General features: G+C 42.7%; 1 protein-coding gene across 2 annotated transcripts in view; it reads right to left on the bottom strand.

Annotated features, from left to right (window-relative positions):
* INSC (INSC spindle orientation adaptor protein) overlaps positions 1 to 21,618 on the bottom strand; it is a 213,932-nt gene extending 192,314 nt beyond the window's left edge. For both annotated transcript variants that reach the window (XM_080404757.1, XM_080404756.1), the window contains exon 1: positions 1,772 to 21,618. The gene's annotated coding sequence lies outside the window, so the exon portion shown is untranslated. The remainder of the gene's footprint in view (positions 1 to 1,771) is intronic.
* Positions 21,619 to 22,865: the final 1,247 nt, after the last annotated feature.

Below are 22,865 nucleotides of genomic sequence, written 5' to 3'. Positions count from 1 at the left end.
GATGGTTGTAAAGATAGCAATAGCAATGTAAGTGCCCTTTGGAAAAAAAAGTTTACATAGGCCAAAGGATGACTGCCAATAAATACTAATATCCTTTATTAGACATTGCATGTCTTAACCCCATTTCCCTTAATTCTTTATTACACATTTTACCTTGTACAACACTGATGGAGATTTAAAGCCATCTCAAAGAGTACAAGGGTGTATAATAGAAGCAAAGAAACACTTTGATTTCCTCTTTACCCAAGAGGAGGAAACAAACTAGTGAGAATAGCGAAGGGTTAAAATGTGTGAGCTATTTTTCAGTCTTCAGAGTATCATCCCTACAAACAGTAATGTAGACCTACCAAATCCATAAAATATTTCATTTTTATCTGCTTCTACAGGTGCAGCACAATTTCAGCCTCCAAAACGTTGTACAGGTTTCTTGGTAAGATTTTCAGCAAACAAATTAAAACCAAACTGTACAAGGACTGCAGTCCTGCAACATGAAACTGCAAAGATTTTTAAAGTGAATATTATACTCCTGCGTCAATTTCAGTGAGACTTGTCATCCATACTTACCTGTACAAATGAATCTTTAAAATATGAAGCCCCATGTATGGGGGGAGTGGGGTAGGATGGGTGTTACCAATTTATATATTATGAAAATTAAAATAGATTTATGTTATTCTAGCATCTATTAGCCTTGAATTTAAACCACATGCTTCATTTAGTTAAAGAGAGGAGGGAAACAAAAAACAGCAAAAAAAAGGTTTTCATGAAAATGGCCCTGTCTTAGGAGGAACTTGGTACAACTGTCTTTACACTGCCAGCACACTTCCACACCCATCTGGACGTGAACCACTTTAAACAAAAAGCATAGATAATACCATTGCAGCTTTCTTTCAGTCTGTCTGTAGAAACTGCCACATGTGCAACTGAGAAAAAGTATCTAACCCAGTAACAGCTTTCCCTTTCCAAGAGGAAATATTTGCATCAGTGTATGCAAGTTTTAGAAATACAGAAATAATTGCCTCAAGGCTGCACTATGCTCACTCTCCATGGACTTCAGAGATAGGACCGTTCACAAAAAATGAAGATATGGCTCAAAGTAAAGTAATGACACAAAAATATATGCTAAGAGCCAGAAACAAAAGTCTTGAACTGCAGAAGAAAGCCTTCTGAAAAACTGTTACCACATACACATTCACATCCTTTTTTATATTCAAAGCATATGAACATTCCAGTCCAAAATGCATTGACAGAAAAAGTTGTTCAGCTGCTAAAACATCACATCTAACACTCACTGCTGTTACAGAGCATCGGTGTGGATTTAATCTCACAGGCAGCTCAGAAGACTATGGATAAATATTATCACACGATAATAATTACCATTTGTTCTCATTCTCTTTCTGTATATACCGACAAATACGCTTTTTCGGCTGAAGCAGCCAATTACCTGCTGTGCTTTGTAAGCTCCCATCCACATTCCCCAGGAAACAGATAATGCGCCATGCCGCACAGTGAGGAGAGCTCACTTGGATGCAAAATAATTCTGAACTTACTTAAGTAAAGTCTCTCCGCTGCATTCGGAGGCTGAGCTATGTGTTAGCCGTATTTATTCACCACTGAAAGACTACACTTTACAGTTATAACCCTGGCAAATACTGAGCATTTAAATAATTCTACTTTTGCTGAGCTGCACAAAGGGGTTTTATTCTTCTACTACAGCTGTACACAAAAGAATAGAGTGCCATTTCAAATCAGAACTCCTGAAGTTACTACTTACCAGCTTGTGATTATATATTCAGTAAGCCCGAGGAGCTGAAAAGATTTTGTTGCAGAAGACAAAAGTTACTAAAAAGCAGGCAAAGTTAACAAAAATGAAGGGAAACTAGGATAAATCATCTCTTCATTCATCTACTTAAATGTTCCTGAAGACTAAAAAGGACCTTAAAGAAAGTGCTCTCAGCAAAGACTACATCCTCTTGTCAGTCAAACCCTGCATAGTTTCAGCTAGGCATCCGTCCAAAAAGACATGGAATTATTCTATTTTTGTCTTCCAATGCAAGTGGAAACATTTGTACAGATTTGTGGTGAGGATTTCAATTTTTGTAGTGGTCAGCTAGTAGAGGAATGTAATTAAAGACCCTGTTAAACATAAGACTGCCCACAAAGGAGGAATTGGATAAATATGGAGATAAATAACAATTCCATTATAATAGAGTCTGATATAGAAGCACAATAAAAACTTTCAGTGAGGTTAAAAATCCAGATGTGGTTTACTGGAAGAAAGTTTAAAAAAACTTTTTTTTAAAACATCATTGTTGTCAGGAGTAGTGGGACAACACCACAATTTCAACAAATGTAGGTTTATCTTTTTTAATGAAATTATTGTAGTAAAAAAAAAATCAATGATATTACATAGAAAGCTAAACATTTGTTTTACCACCCATGTTATGTCTGGTATGTTACTGTTTTTATTCAACACAGGTGTTTCCTTAGAAGTACTTCACATTTTGCCTATTGCTGACTTATAAAATAAACCTTCTAAACCTCTGGCTTTGTGAAGTATGAAAATACCTTGGAAATGACACATTTCACTTCTGTTGCATTTAGTTTTTACTCTTACATCAATAAGAAAGCATGGTCGTTTTCTGCATACATCTGGTCTGGAGGCTGACACTGTGACTCAGTGTACATCTTTACTGATCCCTTGAGATCTCCAGCTATGAGGCTTTCCTCACAAGGGAAGCTTTTAGTTCAGTTCCCCAAACTCTGTCATCATCGAGGAGGCTGTCTTCTCTCTGCTCCAACTTCCTCGCCCGTTGCCCCTTTCACACTTGCTTGTTATTCTGCTCCCATCAACCCCCCTTGATGTCCTCCATCACTGCCCTTTCCCATGACACACGGACACCTTTTTTTGGAGTCATCTTTGTAGCTCTAAGTCCCTGTCTCCTGGTCCTGCTCACCTAGTGAACACCCTATACCTGGCTGGTCAGTCTTAGGGCTCCTCCAGCCACTGCTGCCTGACGGGCTATCTTCCAAGCTACTCCTTAAAAGCAGAAGACTCTCTCCTGAATTAGTCCATGAAGTAAGCTGGTCCTGGCTGTCATCATCCCTCAGGCCAAAGCCTTCATCCACACGCACTAGAAGATGTGAGTCAACCATAAGAGTAAGTGGGAGGGTTGTGAGGAACAAACAGTACCTTTTTTAGCAGAGAAGAAAAGGACTTGCTGTCGCCCTGTTCCCCAGTTCTCCATACTTACACGTTGATTTTTTGCTCTGATGTTTCAAGTTTCCTTACAGTGCAAATGACCTTGGGGTAGGAAATGTCTCTTTCTACATTTTGAATTAGTCTCTTGTATAACAGAATCCAGTCTTTTTACACTGCTGGACATTATCGCAAAGCAAGCAAGAAATAAGCTCTTTCTTTAACATCTTGCTACTTATTATCTTCTTACTCAAATCACAGCTTTTGTGAGATGTAGCTCTGAGTCAATGAAAAGATTCATTTTAATTTTAGGGATGAAAAAAGGGAGATAAAAAACCCCTCTGTGTAGATGGGCACACATTGTAGATGGGTGCACACATATCACCAGAAAAGACATCAGGTATTAAAGCTTCAGCAGGACAAGAAACTTGCTTCCCTTTGAAACATCTCAAGCACGTTACTGTGCAGGTGCCTCTAACCAGGAACATGACAGGCTGTCACCCCATCCTTTAATTCTCATGTTTGCTGAGAGCAGGCCAAGCAGATGTGAAGGAGAGGGGCATAAGCCAGGGTGCAGGGGTGGGAGCAGAAGGGCAAAAGGAAGCCCTAACTGCCAAGGTGCAGCTCTGCTTAGATTACATTTGGGGAGGCAGGATAAGGATAAGGCAGGATTATCTTTACTAAACTTGTCAGCCCTTCTCTTGCTGACACAGGAGTTAAATTTCTCCATTTAACCCTTAGTTACAAGGATCCCTGGTAATCCTTCACCTCTTGCCCTTGTGACAGGTTGAGCAGCATTTAGCTCAGGCACTGCAACTGGGGTAGCCAGGAAATCAGAATAATTTTTCACTCAGTTTCTGAATAATGACAGACTCATCTACCCCCAGGTCCTACAAGCCTGCCTGTATCTGCCCTGCCTGGTGCCTACTGATGGACTATTTCCATTTCTCTTCTCCCAAGGACACACTGGAGTCCAACCTTTAGTTCACTCAGCTGTCACCCTCTCCCACAGTAAAACTGTGGCTCTTCTTACAGCTTGCTCCTTCCCTGGCAGCCTTTCTCACCAGTTCTTCTGTGAGCGTGCTGGGGAGAGTGACCCGGTCCTTGCACCCACCGCAGCTCCATCTGCACCTCTTGAACCTGGTGTGACTGGGGAGAGGGCTGCGCCTTCCAGCATGGGCCAGCAGAGAGGGTTTGACTTTTTTTGTGCCTGACCAAATGTGGTACCAGTTCATCTAAAGGACAAACAATGCCTTTAGAATGAACAAAACACCATGATTTAGGGGGTTTGTAATTTACCAAAAGACCTGTGTATTTATGTGCTCAGCACAGCTCCCAGGTAATAAAAGACTCAGGGTGACATAATCTAGAAACTGAGGCTCTCAAATCCTGTATCTTTCTCACAACAGTGAATAGCCTGCCAGCATTTACATGCCTTCTCCCTGCAGTGGACAACCCAAAACAGACAACCGGCATTGATGCAGATCGCTGTTAAACTCCACTGCCAGGACCTAACACTGAATACAATTCCTAATCTTTCTGATACCCCAAAATTAGGCAAATAGTCTAGGTTTTGTACATACACCGTTATTACTGTCTCATTAACATCACATTTATTGCTGGCTGGCTATCAGCCACCATTACACCAGTATGACACTGACTTTTAAAATGGAGATGGTTTATGGCACCTATTGCTTAACTGTCTGGTTCTAAAATTTCCTGGTCTCCAAAACCCATTCATTTTAAGGAGTTCTTGAAAGGCAAAAAGCTCTGGATTAAGATTACTATTCCATTATTGGTCAGAGTGTTAATTTCCTTCCTGTGATACCAAGCTGTTTATCATTTTTGACAACACATTTAATTGCTGTTGCAACCCCCACAGCTTTTTCATAGGTGCCGTCAAGATTATTTTAATTAAAAGAGTATCTATACAGAGGTTAATGAAAACTGGGGAAAAAATTCCAGCAGGAGTTTGTCATCCGTCACTCCTCATCAGCAGGTTCATAAGAAACCAAATCCCTACAGTCCCCGTGACTCATGGAGACCAAGTGGGACTGGGATCCCCCCCCCGCCGCGTGGCTTCCATGGTTCTCCAGCTCCAGCTCACCCACTTTGCCGTGCAGATCCAGAGCTCTTTCCACAGAGCAGCTGTCAGACAAATCCTTGGTATTTGGCCCATTCTTGTTCTTCTCCTCAGAAATACTGATGACCATGGGGCATATAAAATTGCCCTCATTATGTCAAATGCTACTTTGATAGCCCCATAGATATAACCTGGGACCACCTGTACTTTACCAGACAAGACAATTTAGTATCAAGAAATGCATTCCTTCTTATATATTGTAAAAACAACTAAATGATACCACATGTGGGAATCCAGTGCTTCCAACAGTAAATGCACTCAGACAGACATACCCACTATATTTTTTTTAAAGCAGACTAGTCTCCACTTTAAATAAATCCTGCATGTAATTAGACAGATCGATATCTACTGAATAATATTTTTCTTTTTTCATTTAGCAACCCTCACTTAGTACTGAACCGTATCTCTGCAGACTGTTCATCTAGTAAATTACAGCCTTTCAGTCCAGCCAGCTCAGTTTGTTTCTACGTACAGTTAGTCCTCAGACTTTGCAGGCTGTTTCAGTAAAGCTTCTTGCAATAACACTCATGAGCCTACAGCTCACTGGTTAGTATTTCTTCCTCCATTTTAAATACGACTTGACTTACTCGCTGCTTGTGTATCTTCCTTTGTGTGTAGGTGACAAGAGGCACATCAGTCCCCTTTGCAATGCCAAGCAATGCCTTTGGAGCCAGTCGGCTATAACTTCCAGGAGGAAGGCTCCTCTTCTAGCTCTGCTGCTTTTATCTGTGGTCCCACTTTCTGTCCCATGATCAAATAACAACTACCAGTTGCTTTTTATTTGAAAAAATGGTCACCTCCACAGACAACCCACCTCTGCGCTGTGAATGCACACCCATACCCATTGAAGAGAAACTGCAAAGTCCATATCTCTGGATGAGCAGCAGAACTAGCAAAGGTTGTTTTCCTATAGATTTCCATGCTGTTTATTATACATCCAAATCTCAGTTCTTTACCAAGTCCCATATGCACCCATTATGGCTCCCTTGCTTCCTTCTGACAGATCCCTCAAGCTCATCTCCAGATCACAGTGACTGGCAGCTTCTGAAAAGACAGCAGCTAATTCCTCACTTTTCCCTTAGTAGGAAAACATCTGGATGCTGATTTTGATACAACCTATAGGAACTCAGTATCCATAAGATACTGTTGGATTTTACAGACTTTCCCAGTTACCTAGCTGTCAGATGTATCCTACTCCTTCCTACCTGTGAGGTGACCATCCCAACACAAGGATTACAAATACAACTGACAAAACTCATACTTCTGGAAAGCAGAGCTCTGAATGTCATGGCATAACACACTAGAGCTGCTTGAAACTTCTTACGGGCTTACTACTGTGTTATGTACTGCTCATATAAAAAACATGCAGTTGTTAAATACACTATGTATTAGTACTAAAAAACCCCTGAAAGCAAACTGGCAGAAATCCCTTATGAGGTCAACATTTCTGCTCTTCATCAAGAGGAGACAGAAAACCAAGGTCCTACTGCAAATAAGGCAAAACCAGTAGGTACAGCCAGTATCAGAGATATTTTCATGGAAAGTTCGGCTAAATGACTGGTTCACATTGCATCTTAACATGTCATATTCCCCTCGTCCTGCCTGCAAGCATGAGCGTTGTTCTGTTAGTGGGAACTTTTTTTTTAATGTAGAGTTGCCAAACATAAATCAGCCTTGAACAGGAATAATTAGAGCAAGTCAGAAGATTAAAACCATGGGAACAAACTGAAATGTACAACAACTTTTCTGTAGCTGTGATTTTCTGTGGGGGAGAAAGGGGATTCTTGTTCTCTCTCACTTGCTCTCCATCGGAGCATTTTCTTGTAAAGGGACAGCATTGTTGCTTGCTGTCAGACTCAGATTTGCTCATGCCTTTTTTGTGACTGTGATGATGCCTCAAAGCCTTTTCTATTAGCCTTTCCCATTATAAAACTTTAGCTCATAACAGTTCAGATGCTTTCTGCTGTGAGGATAAAGGAGCTCTTCACTCCTCACACACTGCAGTGATTCTGATTACTGGGAGGATATTTGAAATATAATATTGTGAGGAGAGGTGTAATTACGTCTGTATTTGAATGGAACTATTCTAAGAGGCTTTTGCAAAGGCAGACTTTCATGGCTGCTATAGGCCCTTGGGATCAAGCAGTTCATTAGGAAATAATCAGGACCTGAAAATGGTCTGGTTGTTTTTTGGGTGCTTGGCAAATTCCACCACCTTCTCAGGAATCTGGTAGTAATTGCTCTCATTGTAAGCGCTCATACTGATGTCAGTATGCACTGGCATCAATACCAGTGCTCTTTAGCACGCCTAATGGCAACACCATCATGCTTTTCTTTTTTTTCCTGGCTACCCGATGTGGTTGCATCCTACAACTGCATTCACACAATAAAAACTATCCTTTCTGCTAAGCCTGGATTTCCTTTTTTCTCCTTCTCATTTCATCCATGTCCTGGTTGCAGCTGGGAAACAGTTAATTTTCTTCCCAGTAGCCAGTACAGTGCTGTGTTTTGGATTTAGGATGAGAATAACATTGGTAGCATGCTGATGTTTGCATTGTTGCTGAGCAGTGTTTACACCAAGTCAGGGACTTTTCAGCTTCTCACCCCACCCCACCAGTGAGCAGGCGAGGGGGCACAAGAAGCTGGGATGGGACACAGCCAGGACAGCTGACCCCAGCTGGCCAAAGGGATATTCCATACCAGTTGACATTATGGTCACCATATAAACTAGGGGGGAAGCTGGCCACATCACTGCCGATCATTGTGCATCACTTGTTTTGAATGTTCTAATTCTATCAGTAGTAGTAGTAGCAGCAGCAGTAGTATTTTCCCTTCCTTTGTATTTTCCCTTCCTTTTCTGTCCTATTAAGCTGTCTTTATCCCAACCCACAAATTTTACTTTTTCTCCCAATTCTCTCCCCCATCCCACTGCAGGGTGGGTGGGTGAGCGAGTGGCTGTGTCGTATTTAGCTGCCTGTCAGGTTAAACCACAACAACTCCATGCAAATTAAACAGCATCCCAAATTCTGTTAAGGTTAGGGCACATTTCTTGCTCCATACAGCTTATAGTCAGAACTGGCCACCCAAAAACTTGGAAGGGGGAAGAAGCAGAATAATGTATCCCTCTTTGAATTACAGGTTTGGATTTTAGCTCTTTCTGGTTTATCTTTGCCTATTTTACTTTTTAGATATTCTCACTCATGTGTGTTCTCAGCCCCTGCTTAGCCTTCCTCTGCCTTGCCTGCACACAATGGGACCGCTGGCAGTGCCTGCAGTAAGGCACACGCCGGAGTCCTTGCACGCTTTAGGTTGCTCTTAATCTTCTGACTAGAAAATATGAGCTTCCTTTCTCCTTTTCTGCCTTCATCATGTGTTCCAGCAACTTAATAATGTAAATTGTGTCATACAAGCAATGGAGAACGCCACCGCTGTTAGAGGAAACCCAGCTTTTCACTTCTCAGGCAGCCTGAGCTTCCCTGACAGCTCTGAGGAAGAGGCCAGGTTTCCACATGCTTTTCCCACCCCTTACAAGCACTGTGGCCCAAAACAAGGAGTTTAACAAGGGGGGTTGCCAGGATAGCACAAAGTCAGCTTTTCTGAAAAATCTTCCCATTTCATCTTGTTTATGGCTGCAGCACTCAGCCTGACTCCCTTGTCCTAGTGAGACCTGCTGGGAGCAGAGCTGGTTTGGAAATCTGCCCAGAGGAGTAAGCAACCAGTTTTTACCACCAGTTTTAGAAATACTACCAGACAGACTTAAGCAGAGTATAACCCTCTCAACATATGTCTCAAGGGAGGAACAGATCTGAATTTGGGTTTAAAACACCAAGGCCCGTCAGGAGCACAGGCTGCAGGCAGCATCAGGCCAACGCAGGCTGAGCGGAGTGCCACTAATCTCAAGGGTCATTCATGTGGGACTTCCAGCAGCTTGAACAGTCTTTCAGAAACACATAACATTGCACCCGAAGCAGCCCAGAGAAACACTACAGAAATCACACAACCTCTACCAAGGTCAGTTTTAATGCAGCAGTTGAATGTTGTGGGTCTCAGTAACCACATCCAGTCATGCAAGAATGCCAGAGCCGCTGGAGTCCTTCCACAAAAAATGGGTAGTCTCCACATTCTGATGTCCTCCATCCCAAGACAAAATCAAGGCTTTGCCATCCAAAAATATAAGCTGAATGGCTGGGCGGTTCATGTGCAGAAACATCTGGACTGGATAGGGAATAATATAGAGAAAATAGCCAGCCAGAGTGTCAAAAGTTCAGAGACACGGTAACTAAACTTCATCCTATTCCAGCCCTATAGACAAAGATATCACAAAAAATCACATCAAAAATGGCCAGCCTGTTGTGCAGAAGTCATGGGTATGTAACTTTTTAGAATGCCTGGTTTCCCATTGCTCTCCCTCGGTGAAGCTCCCTATAAATTATGATCTCTTACAAGCCAAGCTGAGAATAAAGTACCGAACCCCTGTTACTGGAGGTAGCTCCAGTGATCAGGCAGGAAGGAGGAGGACTGTGCCAGTGGCAAGACATAAATACATGTTATTTCAAGGAAACAACACTAGAACTTTTCCATGCCTCTGCCTAGCAACACTGTCTCACCAAACACGGCTAGCAAAGGTGGTGTGTGCATCTGCTATAGAAAATGCAAAGGCGGCAGTCTTCTACTGCATGAAGTTGATAATATTCTATCAAATCAAAACCTGCATTTTTAGGATGAACCATGTATCAGTCTCCTGCAAATTACTAGTCAGGACAAAAAAGGCCTTTAAGCTGAGTCACATATTCCAGTAGCCATATGCTTAGATATCTAGTAGCAAAGCAAATAACTTCTTGGCTTCCTATGACAAACTATCAGATTATTTTGCCAAATTTTATTGTAGAATTACAAGGCATCCTAACAAGTGTTACATTCCCTTTAATGAATAAGAAAAACCGGGTAACAAACTGTAAATTGTATTTTTTAGAAAACACTGGAGGATTAAAAAAATCAAATATTCTGTGACATTTGATGGTGAAACAACATCTGTACCTTGTTCTTGGGGAATTTCAAGTAGTATGACAGCTCTTAGCAGTAGCCACCATCAGAAGGAAGCCAGACATCTAAAATGGGATATCAGCTGAGTTAAATCAACTTGTGTATTACTAATATATACTTGGATTTTATATTAATACAGTGTTTAAAAGACGTAATTTAAGATACAAAGTCACACAGGGAATCTGGAGTACTCCGGTATTTCCTTCACTAATCACTGCACAATTCACGATGATGCCCTGACTTACACCCTTCCATTCTATTTTGTCTACAGGGTTCTGCCTCTCTGAGTACGCAGTACAGATGGCACTCATCAACAGTATTCTGTAACTCTTCAGCCCACACGGCATGCATGTCTCTCAAGCCCTGTGGTACCACCCACTGTTTTGCTCTTGGATTTTCTTATAGCACTCAACGCTACCACATTCAAGCCCAGCACGGATCTGAAATGACAGCATGACCCTCCCTGCCAGTGCTTCTCAGCCGCGAGTGGATACCAGCCATCAGATTATTACGTGGTAATTCTGAATGTTTCACTTCTTCCACCAAAGTTTGTGATGGGGTTTTGAAAAACAAACTTTCTTTTGGGAAGATGGGAGGGTTTAATTCCAAATTCATTCTACAGAGGGGTTTCTCCCTGGCCCTCCCCACTCCCCCCCACCCCCACACCCCCAAAATAATCTCTCCTCCAGAGCTGCAGATTGAAACATTGATTCATGCACCACCACTACCAGCAGGCTTCAGCAGAAACTCCCTCTCAACACGATCCAAAAAATAAACCTCCAAATCTTTTTTATTTGAAAGGTGTGTTCAGTTTTATAGGCACAGCTGGCCTCACCATCATAACTTTCTCCACTCCAGCTTCTCTGCTTCTGCTGGACACATTCCTTTAACTTCCCCACTCAGTACATTAACACATCACCAATCATTAAACCGTGACAGCAGTAGGAGTGCTGTACCTCGAGATACCTACCTTTCTGATGAGGCTGTACAGCTCCTCAACTTCCAAAGGCCAGCTGAGAAACGCTTCGTGGGCTAAAATTACATTATTGGTACGCACTGGTTTTGGAACCAGCTCTGTGTTGATATATTCTGTGTTCTTGTAGTTATCTGTGACACTTACTAGGAGGCATCATCAGATGGAGCCAGCAAGCTTGAAGATGTGCTTCTCTTTAAAGATATGTAGAAGTCCATTGTTTTTCAGCAAAGCATTTGAACATGCTTTTAATTTTATGCCCATGGCACTGGAGCATGCACTTAACTTTTTTTGGAATTAGATCGCCTACTTCTCAGTGACTAACGGACAGCTACCAAACATGTTTGTTTACTGCAGTTCATTTATGCCAGACACTCATTTTTGTGGATGCCTCCCTGGGAAAACAGGCCAGGTGTTCTGCACAGGCAGGGCTGTGCCTTGCACTGCTCTTGTCTTCAGGGGTGTTGGCTATAATAACTCTGCATCATTCAGGACCCAATGAATAATTCAGTGAAGTTTCATTACTCCACCAGTCCTGTTTTGTTTACTGGAATATCATCCTGTGGTTCAGTGCCCATCTGGCTTTAGGCATAAAACCTGTGGAAAATGCAGCAGTTCACAAAGGCTCAAAGGGAATCTTTTCTTTGATGCTGGAGTCCTACAAACTCACAGGACCTTTGATTTCTTGTTTGAGAAAGTCAAACAATCCAAGACACTCGGCATACACTAATCAATACGTACACCTCCACTCCTTCACAGACTGTAGCAAGTTCAGTTCTCTTGAAGGATTACTTTGAATTGAAAACAAACCACACTGGAATTTGGGGAGGTCTTCCAAAGAGTGGCTCAAGATGCTCTGTTTCTCTTGCAGGTGTTGGGTAAGCCCTGTGAACTTTACTCTCAAAATACGAATGAAATAAGGCTTGGTCTATACTGCAAAAAGTCTACCAGTATCCCTCTCACGCAGGTATTATACTAGCAGTCACATGGATTGTAACGTAAAACACAGCATGAATTCACTATCACAGAAACACTGTGTAAGGGTGAAGAAAAGTCACCAAGTATTTTGTCCAGACCAGCTAGACAAGTGGAAATCTGAAGTCTATGGTTATTGTGCTCGATAGCAATGTTCCTATGCCCATGAACTCACCTTTGACCTGTTCCATTAAAAGTTATTAGTAGTTCTCTATTTAATGGTTAATAATAGGAGCTCCTACAGAATATGAACTTATTACTAAACTACTCTGGATTAAAAATGGAAAGCATATAATAACATCTTCATTTAACTCAACAGCAATACAAATAATTTATTTTCCTTTCGATCATCCCCAAAACTAATAAAAATCCAGATATTTCTGCTTTTCAGCCACTTCACTTCAGAGAGAGAACAAAATCAATTTGAACTTAAGTAGCAAGTGCCATTTTATGTGAAAAGAACAGAAAGTTACTCCTGACTCACTCACACCTCTTGATAACGGAGTTGTACCAGAGACTTTCTGTGTCTCCTATGCCCTCTAGCTTCTAGAAGATGTATTTACCAGTCACTCCTAACTGAGCACATTTACATAGTTTTAATTTCTATGCAGTCACTAAAAACATAGAAAATAAAATGCCTTCCCCTCTCTTCCTCCCAGATATAGTTTTTATCTAAGGTTGAAACAAAGACATGAAAATTTTTGTCTAGATGCTCATTTACATTAAAGGTACTTCCTGCTTCTGTAGCAAAGTAAATGGGCTCTATAGGTACACATTGTATCTACATCAATTTAGGGTCCTCCATGAGTGCTGTAAGGGAGAATCAGCTCACCTAAGAAATGCCACCTGAATTCCAGGAACCGGATATACCAAGCTTGAGAAAAAAAGTGAGTTATGAGACATATGGGATATTACTTCTTAGTGTGACTCAATTATAATGTTAAATAAGGTCATTAAATGGTATACAGCAAAAAGTACCTGATGTACAAGTCACAGCGTTTTCCGATCAGTACGCTGGGGGCTGTACTTTGGGAAGCCCCATCAGGCTGAATTTCTGATTGGAGAGTAAAACCTGGGGAGACAAGGGGGCAAGGGGGACAGGCGAGGGGGCAACGGCAACACCTATAAAAAAAGATAAGCCTGGTTTCCTTGGCTAGGGATCCCGCAGCCTGCAGGAGAAAGCGGTTTTCTTACACAGTGTAGGAGGGCTGATGGAGCATGATCTGCTTAAAGCTGGCTGGCTGTGAGAGACAACCCAACCTGACTTTTTTCTTGACATATCATCCAGAGCTCCTGAACTAGAAGTGCATTTTGCCTGTCAAATTACTATCATTTGTAAGAGTAGGGGCTTTACCTGCAGTCCTACCTGCCATATCATTAGAGTGGCACTGGTGGGAGCCTATAAACTGTAGCTTCAACAGATGTTGCAAGGAATACCCGAACAAGCAATAAAACTTTTGGTGAGGGGAAATACAGGTGATTGGAGAAAGGTCTCAGGGACCCTGAGGCTACCAGCGCTGTTCTTTCTTTGAGTGGGACACTTTGGCAACCTGGGCTACTAAGCGATGTGCTTAAGCTTTTAGTTACCAGCGCTGCAGCTGTAGATGCAGTTGTTACAAGGTGGTACTCCATCATCTTTCAGAAAGTCACTGGAATAACTGAATAGGGAAACTAATCCTACCAAGAACTCCAATCACAAAGACACTTCAGTTAGTTAAATATTAAATGCATGTGGGTTTAAAATACACAATTATAAAACCAGTGTTTCAACACCCAAGGAGCAAAACAACACAGAGCTCTGCCATCATCTCATGGGAAAAGGTACAATACATACATTTTCTTTTTCCTGAAGACCTTACATAGGAAAGAGAAGCAAAAGGCAACTTCATATAATGCAGACAAAGCTTTTGCACACTGAAGTGTGTAACCTTACCAGGAATAAGCTTGAACTAGAAATAGCCAATCCATAAAGTTTATGAAAAAAATCTCTGACTTCACTGTCAATACACATAAAGTGTTCATATGGCTTGGTCTCTGATCTGCTTATCTGTAAGTCTTGTAAACAAAAACTAAGGCAGTTTAACATTTAAATTCTGCAATTCCAGCATTTGAAGGTCAGACCTATTTCCTTTTTCCATTTAATTATCTGCTTCTATTACATAAAGAACACAAATCAATATTAATTTTCATAACTAATTTAACTCTTAGATAGTATCTTTAACCACAGAACGATAAAGAAGATTTTTCCAGCCTAGGAGGAAAGGACTGCATTAACTAAAAGTAAAAACCTTGCTTGGAAAATATACACACACTTGAAAACATCACTGGCAGCATTGTTTTCCTCAGCCTCTCTAGGAGAATTAACATGCTAAAACACCTCTAAGCTACTGAACCTCTTCCATTGATAAAATCTGCCTGTCCCCATGGAAGTCACTGCGCTGGGATTGTCATCCTTCCCCCCGATGTGCTTGCTTGGGGTTCATTTGCAGTAACAGGCCATTCCTACTCACTAGTAATAATAACTATGATGTTGTTCAATATAAAACATGGTTATACCATGAGCTAAAAATGGAATTATAAACTATCTATGTAACTATTTTAGGAACATATGTTAATTAGAATAATTGGCTTCCTCCACAACAAAAGACAGTGAAGACCTGTAACAGCCTTTCAAGCATGTCAGCAGAATAATGGGCAAATTAATGTAGCTGACAGAATTGATTTGGACTTTTGAAGTGTTTGCGAAGCTATGAAGAAGCTATAAAGACTCCAAAGAGCCAAAGGATGAAGTTTTTCATGGAGCAGTGTGGTGGGTTGACCCTAGCTGGATGCTAGGTGCCCAGCTGTCCCGGTTTTGACTGGGACAGAGTTAATCTTCTTCCCAGTAGCTGGTACAGTGCTGTGTTTTGGACTTAGGATGAGAATAACGTTGGTAACACGCTGATGTTTGCATTGTTGCTGAGCAGTGTTTACACCAAGCCAAGAACTTTTCAGCTTCTCACCCCACCCCACCAGTGAGCAGGCTGGGGGGCACAAGAAGCTGGGACAGGACAGGACAGCTGACCCCAGCTGGCCAAAGGGTATTCCATACCAGTTGACATCATGCTCAGCATATAAACTAAGCAGAAATGTGGCTGGGACCACTGCTCAGGAACTGGCTGGGCATCAGTCAGCAAGTGGTGAACAATTGCATTGAGCATCACTTGTTTTGTATATTCTACTTCTTGTGGTGGTAGTAGTAGTAGTAGCAGCAGATGCAGCAGCAGCAGTAGTAGATTCCCCAGGATGGGGACTGCTGGGGTCCATGGGCTGTCTCCATCAGCCCTGGGAGAGGAGGTGGCCTCCAGGGAGCCCAGCTGCTGCTGGGACAGGAGCTGGTGAGAGGCAGCTGAGCAGCACAGAGCTGTGCTCCTCCTGCCAGGGCAGTGCTGGCACTTCAGGAGGCAGGCAGGCCAGGCAGTAGGAAGCAGCCTTTGTGCACTCCTTCCCAGGAGCCAAGAGGAAACATTGGCCACAGAGCAAGGCTGGGGCTCCAGCCTGGAGGAGCAGAAGCCACCAATTCTCCTTCCTCCCCTTGGGAGGGGCTGGGGCTCACCTCATGTGCTGCTGTGGCACCTGCCAGCCCTAGAGCTACCTGCCCTAGAGCAACCCACCAGCCCCTAGCACCGGGGACATCCAGCCTTTCTGACCTGACTGACAGGGGGGACTTGGAGATAAGAGAACACCAGCAACACCTGACTAGTGCTGAAGGAGACAAAACACCATGTTAAGAAACACAAGGTAATGAGCTGCAAACACTGATCTGACCGTCCTCTCCACCCCCCGTGGTGCTCTAACGTGCTCTAACGTGAACTGTGGCCTCTCAGGGAAGTGCCTGGGGTGTCTGACAGGCAGCTCACCAACACCACTGCTTACTGCATCTGCACTTCGTAACTACAGAAACTGGTATGTGTTTAAAGACTTCTCTTTTGCTTCATCCCAAGGCAATTTCCTTTCTAGAGCACAGCTGCTGGCTTATGTTTGCTGGCAATCTTGGGAGCAGTTACTCAACAGAACCTTGGTAGGGGTTACTTAAGACCATTGTACCTACGTCTCTGTCATGCATGACTGTCACCTGCAGGTGACTGCACTCCTTGCCACGCAGTCTCCTCTGAGAAGACTGGTGTGCAGATTCTCAAAGAGCAATTGGAAATCAAACGGATTTCTTGCACATATGATTTGAGCTGCTCACCCACTCCTCCCACAGTGGGACACGGGGGAGAATCAGAAAAGTACAAGTGAAAAAACTCATCGGTTGAGATAAGGACAGTTTAATTGGTAAGGCAAAACAAAAGTCACACACACAAGCAAAGCAAAAGAAGGAATTAATTTACTACTTCCCATGGACAGGCAGGTGTTCAGCCATCTCCAGGAAAGCAGGGCTCCATCACACGTAACAGTTACTTGGGAAGGCAAACGCCATAACGCTGAACGTCCCCCTTCTTTAGAAAGTGATCCCAGCTGCTTGGCTTCCCTGTCCTCTAATTCCAGCCTATTAGCCCCATCATCCCAGCACTGAAGCAACCAGGTGATGTGTTCAACTGGTTGACTGGCATGATCTTTCTGCATATCCTGTAGTTCATTCAGGGATAGGGATCAAGAGGTTATCTTCTTCATCTTGTTCCTGTGATGGCTCAACTTCATCCTCCTTTACTAAATGAGCTGTTTTCTATTTCCATTTCTTCTTCTGTACAGAGGCAACTGACACTGCCACAGGTTGGTCTTTTGCATCACTCATCATGGGGGCTGAGGTAGCCACAGTGCCCACTGCAGGGGACGGAGTAGCTGCAGTGCCCACTCCAGGGGCTGGAGTAGCCGCAGTGCCCACTGCAGGGGATGGAGTAGCCACAGGGGCTGGAGCAGCTGCTCTTTCTGCCGCAGGGGCTGAGTAGTAACAGTTAGTCGTTAACTGTTAATTCTCAACCAGGTCCAGGAAGTGAAAGCCACTTTCAGTATTCCTAGCAGTAGGATCAGGACCTGTGCTTTGATGTTTCCAACAGTCCAGAGATATTCAGAATTTCCAAAAATCTTAGACACATCAGTAATTAGCCCTGGGAAGGGGGAGGTGTAGGCCCCACATATAGGCTGGCTCTATGGAAAAGCCACAGGTGCAGTTGTTGGCATTCCTCGCCCCGGACCACCCGATGCACAGGGGTGACAACAATACTGAGTACACAGCCCAGATTAGTTTTACGACCAACGAGTCCACCATATCGTAAGCCAGTACTATATAGTACAACACAATGATAACTTTAGGCCGGGTCCCAAGAACAACAAATGGCCTAACAGGGAACACATCCTGCAAGTAAAGTGACTAACACGACTGTGAGGGCGTGGGCAGCAACTCTGAGCAATCAGCATTGTGGCCAATGATTACTAAACCAATCCGACGAATACCAACAACGATTTCTTTCTGATACACTCCGGTTAGACCTGCCGTTATCTCAACCCTTTGTGACCCACACTGGGTGCCAAAAAATGACTGTCGTGGTTTAACCCCAGCCGGTAAAACTTAAAACTCTTTACCTTGTAGAGACGTTCAATCTGCTAATTAGACATGACAATGCTGGATTAGATAACCAATACCAAAATTTACTACTGCCTGCTATAAGCTGCTTTTGGCAGTGTTCAGTGTCAGAAGCAATAGCATTAGCTCTGCTCCTTTCTCACACTGCAGATGATGGAAGCTTTCAGGAAGATGAATTAAATTCCACTAACAGAAGGAGAAAAAAAGGGTCTAAATACCTAGAGAGAACCACAGTGAAAGACTGCTTGGGTTATTTCAAAATGATGCTCTATCTATACAGACAGCAACGTCCTGGTGCAGGATCCTGAACCAAAAAATCAGTCGTATCTGGGAGCAGGAGACCACCTGCTCCTTGGCAAAAAGCACACAGCTGAACAGGTCCCGCACCTCGGGTTTGGCAGCTGCAAAGGTCCATGGGGACAAATGTTGGTATTAGGTCCTGTTACCCATCACTTGGTACCACACCAGCTGGCCCATGCCTGCCTGACATCCTGTGTGGTGCCGTGGCCCTGAACAGTGGCTCTGGGGGCCTGTGACACCCAGAGAGCCCACAACACCCTCCTGCATGTCCCCACCCCCAAAGCCTGCTCCAGCAGGTGAGCAGCTGAGTTTGCCTCATGGCATCAGCCCGTGGCCGCCCCTGCTCACCCACCCCATGACCAGCTGGAAGGTGCACCCACCAGCAAGATAAAAGCAGGAGCAGGTGGGTAAATACCTCATCTGAGAGGGATCCCTGTACGCCCTCCCTGTGCTTATTCACTGGCCACACGATGGTGCTTTTTTACTTCCCATCAGCTCAAAGCAGAGGACCGAGCAAAATTCATAATCTTTCCTGGGGCTACATGGTGCCTGTGTCTGTATTTGTCCTGGAAAACCAGATCTCTAGAACATAATCTGCAAAATCAAAGCCCCAAAACTCTATAAAGACATGAAGACAGTCTGCAATAAATTATCCTCAAATATTTCCTTCTCTGAAATTTCTTCCCCTTCTGCCTTTACTCGCAAAGTACACTCCCAAAGCCTTCATTTGCACACAGCTTAAAAAACCAAACCCTAGCTGTTAAAGAAAACACACTTTTCTTTATGTCATATCATTGCAAAATGACAAACATCTAAAAACGTCAGAACCAAACTACAATCATGATGATACTGCCTCATATACAAGAATACAAACACTCGTGCTCAACTGTTGTCCTGGCTGACTGAACACTAAATAACTTAGATTTGATGCCACTCACACGCACTACACCAACATATGTTTTGCCAGCTTTCAGCACGGTTAGAATGGCAACGTAATTAAAATGGAAAGGTAAGTACAATAGAAACCACACTTTCCCTTGTTAAATGCTAATTCCAAAATAGATTTTCTCCTGGGGTAGAAGTTTGGGGTTTAAGAGCTGACAAGTTTGGTAATATTCTCAGGAATAGCACTTTTAAAAAATGAAAGCAATTTTTTCCAACTGTTCACAGTCATCCAAAGCAATTGACAAGCTTCTAGTGGCTCTGCAATTCCTTCTACCATGTCCGCTGCCTTAAATTAAAAAATAATAATAATAAATATTAGTGTTTACAGCTCTAGTTTTGTCTTATTTCAGTAGTAATCTGCTTTTCCTAAAGCTCTGAGCAACTCAGTTTTGTGGTGAAGGGTTTCTATCTTTTCACATCATGGAAAAGCATGCAAGGGTCCCCACCTTTCCTTCTTCATAGTGCCATGGCCCTCTGTCCTTTACAGGCATATTTATTTGGTGAGTGGATTGCATTGCTGTGCAGAGAGACAGCTTAATGAGAAAAAAGATAGAAGATAAAAAAGAAATAGATCTTGAGATGTGAAAGTAAAACTTTCTTCCTAAATTAAAAAAAAAAAAAAAAAAAAAAAAAAAAACCAAAAAACAACCAACAACCCAAACAAAAAACACACATCAAAAGTTTCATCCAACCTTCCTCCAACCACGACAATGTAGAAATCAGCACCAAGTTTACTAGAACCTGGTTTACACGTTACGTTTGTGATTTGGCAGAGTATCAGTCTGAGGAAACCCCTTTGGCTGACAGAAAAAATGTTTAACTTTGTTAAACTGAAAAGAACTAATAGTTTTTAGAAGAGATGGGCACCATAGGTGTCATACAGTTGCATGAAGCAGCCTCAGATGTCTCAGCAAAGAATGGCTGTAAATGGAAAAAATAAACGGCCTGAGCATTTAGACCTTAGAGCCAGAAGGGGCCCATGAACATTGCCTGGCTTCTTATTGAATATGAATCATTTAATTACATGTATTCATGCCAATAACTTAGCTTAGCAGGCATTTTATCTTGGGAGGAGGTAAAGCTGTTGGGTGTTGTAGTAGGGAATAAAAAAGACAACGTGCCACCTGTGCCCAGAGGTTCTGCAATGGCAGGGGGAGGTGTTACTGAGGTAGCCAGGTATCTCAGTATATGACTCCCACTTTGTGCAAAGGAAAACGGGGAAAGATACCTGAAACCTGGCAAAGAATGCTTCTGGGCCCCAAAACTGGCAGTTGGGCCTAACCCAACCAGATGCTCAGAGACACCCAGGGCAGCGGTCCGTCACTGGGTACAGGGTGCCCGGCTGCAGCCAGTCTCAGATACCTCAGAGGAAAATGGAAAAAAGCATGAGACTATCTCTGGGCAACAGATTTGCAAGCCAAGTCTGACCATCCCTTCTTTGCCCGTTCAGGCACTAGAACCTTTCCCTCTAGCCTGGTTTATATCCTCTACACGGTCTGCTTTGTACGCTGACTTACCAGGGCTGAAATGTTCCCCAAGGAGTAAAATCAGAGTGACGAATGAGCACGGTATGGAAGCGGCATCGCGGGGCAGCCTTACTGGCTATATCTACATCTGGTTGACCACACTTCACTTTTTGCTACTACACCTGCAGCAGAGACAGACAGAGATATCGTAAGAGCCTTAACCTCAACTTTGCACAGTGAGATCATCTTCACCTGAACTGATGAAGCAGATTTTAGAGTCCCACTGTGGAGCACAAAACAAATCTAAACAAATATCTGACTCAGCTACTAAAGTGAAACAGCAGCAGCTTTGAGGAGGAAGTTGGCAGCACCACTCAGAAGTCCGTGGATTGCTTCCAGCTACCCTCTTCTCCACTCACTCTAATTATTTATCCCTGATCCCTAAAATAGACTCTGTTTCAGGATTGCTTAGAAGAAACGCACATTTCCTTAGCTCCTTTTCCTCTTCCTTTCTAATTCACTTTTTTAACGTCAGACAAAAATCTACAAAGTATGTCAGGCCGTTTCATCTGAACTACATCCAGTATTAACACAGGGTTAAACCACACCTGAAGTTTAGATCTATGGTTTTATTACATGTAGCTGTAGCTTCTTTTTGTTTTTCTAGTAGAATTCTCACTAACTGGTGTCTTTTTGGAGTTTTTTTTGAGCTACTGCTTTATGAAGATATATAAAAGGCAGCTATTCTTTCTGTTCTGAACTTTTGACTCCAGTCCTGGTATTTATAGTGAATAAGACTGTAGCAGATCAATGGGCCATCTGATCTGCAATGATGCTGGCTTCGTACCAGATGTTTCTGGTGGGTGTTCAAATGAAAAATCAGTTTCTCAATCCAAGTGTATCTAAAATACTTTTTTTAATTTTGTGTAAATTCACAAATGATACAATATTGAAGTGTTCCGGTTTGTTTGGGTTTGTTGGTTGGTTTGTTTCAACATACTGTACAATCAGGTTAGTTAAGTGTTTTACATCAAGGCACAGCACACTCTATAATACACATATGCCTTGCCAGGCAGCAGTTTAGTATAATCCCCGAGTCTTTTGGCAGTAATGCCAAGATAAGTAACATGGATCACATAAGCTGGAAGATAAATAAATAATAGATGCCGCCACATTTTATTTGAAATAGAGTTGCATATAAAAAGAATATACAATAATTTAACTTTAATAACTAGATTCTCTTGTACTATACATAACAGATGTGTTTTCATTTGTCTTAAATAAAAGATTTTCAATATTAGGATGCAAAATTAATCTTCTTTTTAGCTGTCTTTAGTATGGAGAAGAGTTGCTTTCATTAGAAATTAAAGTTGAATTTTCAGTTTCATGGCAATCTGAAAGAAAGAAAACCAGAGTTACCAATACATTGATAATGAAACGTTACTGGTAAAATAAGCAAATAATTCCAACCAAACTGTTGCATTCAGTTAACACACGGTGAAGCTAGTTATCCAAGCAGAAATCTATAAAAGTTCTTCTTACTGTTACTTGCCCTGCTTTCTGAGAGACTATCACTGTTACTCATCCAGCAAAACTAAAATTCTGGTAATGCCACAGGCTGCCTGCACTGGAGATTCTGCTTATTGCAATGTATTTACCATATTTACATTATCATTCCGCTTTTTATATCTGAACGCTTCTTCTTCGCCTGCCAAAGGCCTTGGATCCCACGTTGGTTGGTACAAAGTTGTTCTTGCCCACTCCTCCCGACCTGCTCAGGAAGTCCGCCAGACGATGGGTCACACAGGTTGCTGTGTTGCACGCCCTCTTCTGTGCCGTTACACTGCTTTTCCAAAAGTAAAGAGTTAGTTCCCACAGTATCCACCCGGCATACAATGAAATGTCATCAAGGGATGCTACACCTAGGAAATATTCTTCTATGGAAGAAGAAACAGGCTTGCTGTGCAGCACGCATGTGCAACCTGTGTGCACAGCTTGCAAGCTCTAAAGGACGCATCTATGTTTTTCCATGTTTTCCAAGCTCAGTTTACAAAAGGCAGCCGAGCCCTTCCTTTCTTGGACAACTGGACTGAAGACTAAGCCAAGCCCAATTTTCAGCACCGCCTGAGCCGCTGCCTGCCTCCAGCAAGTCATTATGACCAACAGAGGTGTTGAGAAGTCCAGATTTAACCAGCCCCCACTCCCTCTAAAAGCTTACACCTGCTTTTTGTTTGTAGTGCTGCTGAAGGACAGTAGCA

This window comes from Falco punctatus, assembly GCF_963210335.1.
Source record: "Falco punctatus genome assembly, chromosome: 10".
Taxonomy (NCBI): Eukaryota; Metazoa; Chordata; class Aves; order Falconiformes; family Falconidae; genus Falco; species Falco punctatus.
The sequence above is the reverse complement of the archived record's forward strand: the minus strand, read 5'-3'. Positions and strand labels throughout refer to the sequence as shown.